This window comes from Etheostoma cragini, chromosome 14 (genome assembly GCF_013103735.1).
Source record: "Etheostoma cragini isolate CJK2018 chromosome 14, CSU_Ecrag_1.0, whole genome shotgun sequence".
In the NCBI taxonomy this organism is placed as follows: Eukaryota; Metazoa; Chordata; class Actinopteri; order Perciformes; family Percidae; genus Etheostoma; species Etheostoma cragini.
The window spans coordinates 24,673,158-24,679,886 of record NC_048420.1 but is presented as its reverse complement, the minus strand read 5'-3'; the positions used below and the strand labels follow the sequence as shown (position 1 = coordinate 24,679,886).

Sequence of the window (6,729 nt, the reverse complement as noted above, 5' to 3'; positions counted from 1 at the left end):
TGTGTGTGTGTCTGTGTGCGTGTGTGCATGCATGTTCGTGTGTGTGTTTGTGTGTTTCTGACCTTTTTTCCCTAACCCTCTGGAACAGTCTGCTTCTATTCTACACTGAGCTTCATGTTTTGCCTTTAATGTGTGTGTTTATGTGTGTGTTAGTTAGTTGCATGATTTTGGTATGCATAATAACAAATATGTAAATATCTTCACTATAATGACCACACACACACACACACACACTACTATACATGCACGTTAAGGTTGCAGACTAACAGAATACATACAGGATGAATAGTTTCAGTAGAACCAGGAAGTAGACCGACCCCAGTGCTGATCTTCAGCTCATCAGCTGCTCCGTCAGCGCCGCCTGGTGGACAGAGAGCACAGCTCCATCTTATTACTCACTTCAATTAGGAAAGGGGGGGGGGGGGGGGGGGGGGGGGGGGGGGGGGCAGTGGAAATGAATATGAAGCATGATTAGGTAGAAAATGCCTCAGTTAGCCAATTTATTTTCTTAGTCTCATGTAAAAGAGAAAAGACGGAAACATTTTCCCCTCTGAGATCAATAACATGATTTAATGTCTCCATATTATGTCAAATATATCTAAGAAATACATAAAATCGATAAATCACTTTAAGATATATAAATATGTGTGTGTGTGGTTGTTTATGTGTGTGTCGGTGTGAGTGTATGCATTCCTGTGTGCGTTGCATGATCTTGGGGTGGTTATGTTGGCAGGATAATTTAAAAGGCAACCGCAACTACATTATGCGTCTGCCCTATTTCTGATACAGTGGCGGCAGAAATTTTGCCACTACCAAATGAACATAGAGGAAACACTGGTACATATCCTGATAGCCCCGGTTCTCCTGGATGGTGCAGTTGTTTTAGGTTTTGTCTAAAGTCCCAGTTTTCCTCAATGTGATTCCTGTTTGTTCTTTCTTGCAGATGTTCAGCAACTGTCGTTGGTTAAAGAAGAGGTTCCCCTTGAACAGCAGAAGCCAGAGGCCCCCCCACACATTAAAGAGGAACAGGAGGAACTGTGGAGCAGTCAGGAGGGAGAGCAGCTTCAAGGGCTGGAGGAGGCTGATATCACCAAGTTCCCATTTACTCCTGTCCCTGTGAAGAGTGAAGGTGATGAAGAGGAAGCTCAGTCCTCACAGCTTCATCAGAGACAACCTCAACACATGGAAACAGAAGCTGATGGAGAGGATTGTGGAGGAACAGAACCAGCCAGGAACTCACATCCACTTTTACAACCAGAGACTGAAGACCAGCCTGGAGACTCTTCTGATCCTGAGACTGATGACAGTGCTGATTGGAAGGAGACCAGAGAACCTCAGTCAGCTTTAAACTCTCTGACGCATGAGTCAAGATGTAAGAAAACATTCAGCTTCTCGGATTGTGGGAGAAGATTTGACTGCAAGTCAAATCTAAACAGACACATCAGAACTCATACAAGAGAGGACCATTTTACAGGATTGCACATGGGGGTCAAGCAGGAGCCCCCATACATTAAAGAGGAAGCTGATAGAGAGGATTGTGGAGGACCAGAACCAGCCAAGAACTCACATCTAGATATACATTCCGAAACTGACACTGAAGATGAGACTTCATACTCTTCTGCAACTGAAAAAGAGTGTGAGGATCCCAACGGAAAACCGTTCCACTGCTCTGTGTGTGCTAAAACATTTAAACACAGGGGAAATCTAAACATACACATGAGAACGCACACAGGAGAGAAACCTTTCCACTGCTCTTTGTGTGGCAAAACGTTTACTCAGAAAGCCGGGCTGGAATACCACCTGAGGACTCACACAGGAGAGAAGCCATTCAGCTGCTCCGTCTGCGGGAAGACGTTCAGGAACAAAGGAGGCGTGACGTACCACATGGCGACGCACACGGGCCTGAAAGCGTTCAGCTGTGGCACATGCAAGAAAAGATTCAGGGCCACGTCACAGCTCAGAGTCCACAGGTGCGTCGGCGAGCACTCGGAGCTTCACAGGAGACGGAGCGAGGCGGGCAGGAAACCGCTGAGCTGCTCCGAGTGTGACGCAACATTTCCAAACAATTACCTCCTGGTGACCCACATGAGAATGCACAAAGGAAAGAAACTGTTCACATGCTCCATCTGTGGCCAGAAACGCCAGTTCAGTTCCCATCTGGCAATACATATGAGAACCCACACGGGCGAGAAGCCGTACAGCTGCTCCGTTTGCGGCAAAACGTTCTCCCAGAGAGGCATCATGTCGCAGCACATGGCGGTGCACTCCGGCGTGAAACCGTTCAGCTGCGGTGTCTGCGGTCGCCGATTCTTTTGGCACTTTCAGATCAAAAAGCACAAGTGTCTTGGCGCGTTCTCACAACGGAGAAGAGCTGGTTTTAATAGAGAGAACTACGGAGAAGCAGTTGGACATGTAACGGCGGAAACGTCCCAAAAGACCGAAGCATTGCTTGAAACTGAAGTTGATGTTGAGTTTTGGAAAGAGACCAGGCAACATCAGTCAGGGTTCACTTATCGGAGGAATAAAAAAGTAAGGGATGGATGTAACACTGAAACGGCTGCCGGGACTGAGCAAAGTGTGGAACAGAACAAACAGCCTCAGTCTGGTCCTGATGCTCTGAAAACTGAGCAGGTCTCTACCGGAGATACAGAAGAGAAACTCCTAAGCTTTTCTGAGCACCAGGAAAGATGTGGAGACACTCTGCTGACACACCAGAACTTGCCCGCAGACGTGGAACCTTTCTCATTTTGTGGGCAAGCTGTCCACACTATAGAGAAAAGCTTCACTGTGGAGCCGCAGCACGTTGGCCGCCGGTGTGTCAGCGAGTCCTTTCAGCTTCACGCCGACAGACTGTTGGGGAGAGGGTTTCACCGTAAACACCAGCTGCAGGTTCCTATTAGACTTCACGCAGCGCTGAAAGGTCGCTCAGTTCGTGGCAAAACGTTTGCAAAGCGTGGAAGCACACACACGGCGGAGGCGGCTTTCTGCTGCTCTGTGTGCGACGCGGATTTCGGTGACAGCGAGGCCTTAGTTCAACACATGAGGATTCACACGAGGCAAACGCAGTTCAGCTGCACCGTCTGCGGGAAAGAATTTGCATGGCGACGATATCTGACCAAACACATGGAAGTTCACACAAAGGAGAGTCTCGACAGTCTTCATTGGAGACAAACTGAACACATGGAAACAGAAGCTGATGGTGAGAACTGTGGAGGACCAGACCAAGCCAGGAACTTGCAACAAGAGACTGAAGACCAGACTGGAGACTCTTCTGAACTTGAGACTGATGACAGTGGTGATTGGAAGGAGGCCAGAGAACCTCAGTCAGCTTTAACCTCTCTGAAACATGATTCAAAATGTAAGAAAACATTCAGCTGCTCTGAGTGTGGGAGGAGATTTGACTGCAAGACAAATCTAAGAAAACACACGAGAATCCACACAGGGGAGAAACAATTAAGTTGCAAGTTGAGTCAAACTGAGGAGAACAGAGAGGCAGAGTCTCCATCCAGGAACTCACATTCACATTTACAACCGGAGACTGACGACAGCGTTGATAGTGATTTTTGGAAGGAGACTAGAGAACGCCTGTCACGTTTAAACTCTTTGGAAGACATTGAAATCTCTGGCAGCAATAAAGCCGCTCTGAGCTTCTCTGATGCCCGGACGTCGGAGAATCCGAAACCTGAGAGTGGCGACAGCGTCGACAGCGACTTCTGGAAGGATGACAGGAAACCTCAGTCTGGTTTAGACTCTCCGAACAACAGTGACGGCTCAGAAAGTGAAATGAGATGTGATGACCCTCTGAGGAAGCCGTTTGGCTGCCCTGAGTGTGGGAAAAGGTTCCTCCACCTCTGCAACCTGAAGAACCACGCCAAATATCACACAGGAGAGCGAGCGTTCTTCTGTTCTGTTTGCAGTCTGAAGTGTCTATACCGGTCCCACCTTAAGATCCACATGAGGACTCACACAGGGGAGAAGCCGTTCCCGTGCCCGGTTTGTGGGAAAAAGTACGCACACAAGGCGAGCATGCAGTCTCACATGGCAGCCGTCCACACGGTGGAGAAACAGTACAGCTGCAGCATCTGCGACCAAGGCTTCGCTTGGTACACGGAGCTGAAGTACCACCAGTGTGTTGGGGACGCCTCCAATGGACACACGTAGGCAACTAAGGGCTGAAATGCTAACAGAAGTGCTTGTAGACGTAAGCATGTCAAAGGGTTCCATTTGCACTCGGAATTCAGAGTCAAAGTTGGAAACGCGCCCCCTGAGCTGTGGCGTCAGACAACCACAGAGAACCCTGGGCACCAACAGCAGAAACATGTAACTACACTTTGCAGTGACGCACGTCTCTCGGTCGTGGCTTGGTAGCGTTGCATTCGCCCCCCCTGACTCATCTCCTGGTTCTCCTTCTCCATAAACAACATGAAATCAAGGAGAGGGTTAACCTCTCCTGCTGCAGATGTCCCACTGTGGTCAGAAAGAACAGGGGACACACTTTGATTCTCTCACTAGGACTCTACAGTCACTGCTCACTCTGAAGATAATCATCATCACTCTCTCACACACTCGCCCCCCCCACACACACACACGCGGCTCAACGCACACAACAGCGCACGAGTATAAACATCAGACTACTTACGTGAGCTTCACTGAAAGCTGTGCATGGAGACGCACAAACATAAAACTGCCTTAAACTCGCCGTACACACAGAGCTGTCCTTCTCTCTGTGGACATGTTGTTACGCTGTTTGTATGCACATAAAAACAAATAATGTGTTGATTTCCACTGGTATTGCTAACAATGGCTAACCTGGCTAGAGCTAATGAAAAGACTGAAAATTTGACTTATAAATGGAACGCAGTTAACTCCAGTGTGACATGTTTTTTTAACATAAAAACAACAGCAAAGTTGCGTTAGCTAAACCCACCAGACCCCATGTAAATAAACAGTCATTTTAGTAGATAGATTTTTATTGATCCCAAAAAATGGGAAATTAGTGTTACAGCAGCAAGATATTACACACAGCATATATACAGAATGTACATGAAATAATAAATAAAATAGAATACAGGAACAATATTTAAAATGTATACAAGTTGGAAATAAATAAAATGTACAACTACTTAACTAGTATTGATAAAGATGTATCGTGAAAATCACTTCACTCACAGTCAACAGAAACACACTTAAACTATTAAAAGTTGTCTTGCATCGTCTTTCCCCTTTAGTAACCATCACATCTCAAGTTTTAGTTAAAATGAACACAGTTTACTGATTTACTTGTGAGAACATGTTGGCTCTATACACACTAAAAGTATTGTTTTTTAAATGAAGTCTGGTGAGTTTAGCGTTAGCTACTTCTGAGCTGGTTCTGGTTGAACAGAGAGGTTTCAAAGAGGTTTTAAAGGTCTGTCTCTGTAGGGATCCTTCCCATATTGTCAGCAATTTAGAAGAATAATCTGAGTCTGTCAGAAGATCAACTTGACCGCTGCGGTTGGGATCCGAGAACCAGGCTGCAGTGTAACATAACTTCAGCGTCATTTGCCCCCAAAAGTGCCGTTTGTGTCGTTGACAGGGTTTGAAATGTGGATGGCAGCGTTCAGTTCTGCCCTTCATCCAGCAGTGTGTTGTATGAAGACGTAAATGTGTCATGTGTTCATCACTTTAAACTATTAAAACTACCGAGGAACATTCAAAGGATTTTGTTTCTGCAGAACAAAGACAATAAAACTCAAACTGGGACCTTGTCTCTGTTTCTGAACAGAACTCTGTTAAAGTCATACAGTTTGTTACATACATGCAGTTATTGATGAAGTGATTCTCTTCGTCCACAATTGAACCCTCTGAGGTTTAAGGGCATATTTTTAAAAATCCTTTTAGAATTTTTTTAATAACTTTTTTTAAAGTATGTGCATACACAGTAGTTGATTCTTGTGTCAAATGTCCGGAACAAGTTCCCAAAAATAACAATGTAAAAGGCGAAACAAATTGCAAAAAACAACAACACCCTCGCAGAAAGGCAACAAAACTAAAAAAAGAAAAAGTTTACAGAAGTCTTGGGTTCACAAGCGTAATGTATGAATAAATCAATGAAAAATATGGTTGGACAATAACTCAAAAAAGAGACAAATGTTAGAAAAGCGCCAAAAATACCTTGAAAATAGATGCCAAAATACCCAGAATTCTTTTCTCTAAAAAGGCAACCAAATCCCTAAAAACATTTGTCAAATTTTTTTTTAAGGTGACAAAAAAATCTGGAAAATTGTAATAAAAAAGTCCTAAACGTGAATAAAACACGGAAAAAAAACGAACACAAAAAATCCTCAAAATTGAAAAAATCTTCTTAAAAAGACGACAAGAACTCTGGAAAAATTGCCAAACAACGTGACAAAGGTGACAAATAGCCAAAACAAAAAAATCATATGGCTGGACAATACCTTGAAAAAAAGAGAGAGAAATGTTAGAAAACACCAAAATACCTTGAAAAATTATGCCAAAATACCCAGAATACTTTTGTCAAAAAATATACAAAAAAAATTGCAAAACATATGTGAAAAAATTCAACAATCCCCCCAAAAACTTTATAAAAAAAACTAGAAAAAGTAATACATATGTAAATATATAAATATAAGTGTATATTTATATATATATAGAGAGAGAGAGAGAGAGAGAGAGAGAGAGAGAGAGGGGGAGAGAGAGAGAGAGAGAGAGAGAGAGAGAGAGAGAGAG

The 6,729-nt window shown here is 44.2% G+C and overlaps 2 protein-coding genes and 1 long non-coding RNA gene across 3 annotated transcripts in view; 2 read left to right on the top strand and 1 right to left on the bottom strand.

The window, feature by feature from the left end:
* The window catches only part of LOC117956468 (gastrula zinc finger protein XlCGF57.1-like), a 95,566-nt gene that overhangs the window by 67,919 nt on the left and 20,918 nt on the right, over nt 1–6,729 (top strand). The window lies entirely within an intron of this gene.
* Nucleotides 1–6,729, top strand: part of LOC117956458 (zinc finger protein Xfin-like) — a 59,860-nt gene that overhangs the window by 44,374 nt on the left and 8,757 nt on the right. The window lies entirely within an intron of this gene.
* The window catches only part of LOC117956511, a 14,406-nt gene that overhangs the window by 1,955 nt on the left and 5,722 nt on the right, over nt 1–6,729 (bottom strand). The gene's annotated exons all lie outside the window — the stretch shown is intronic.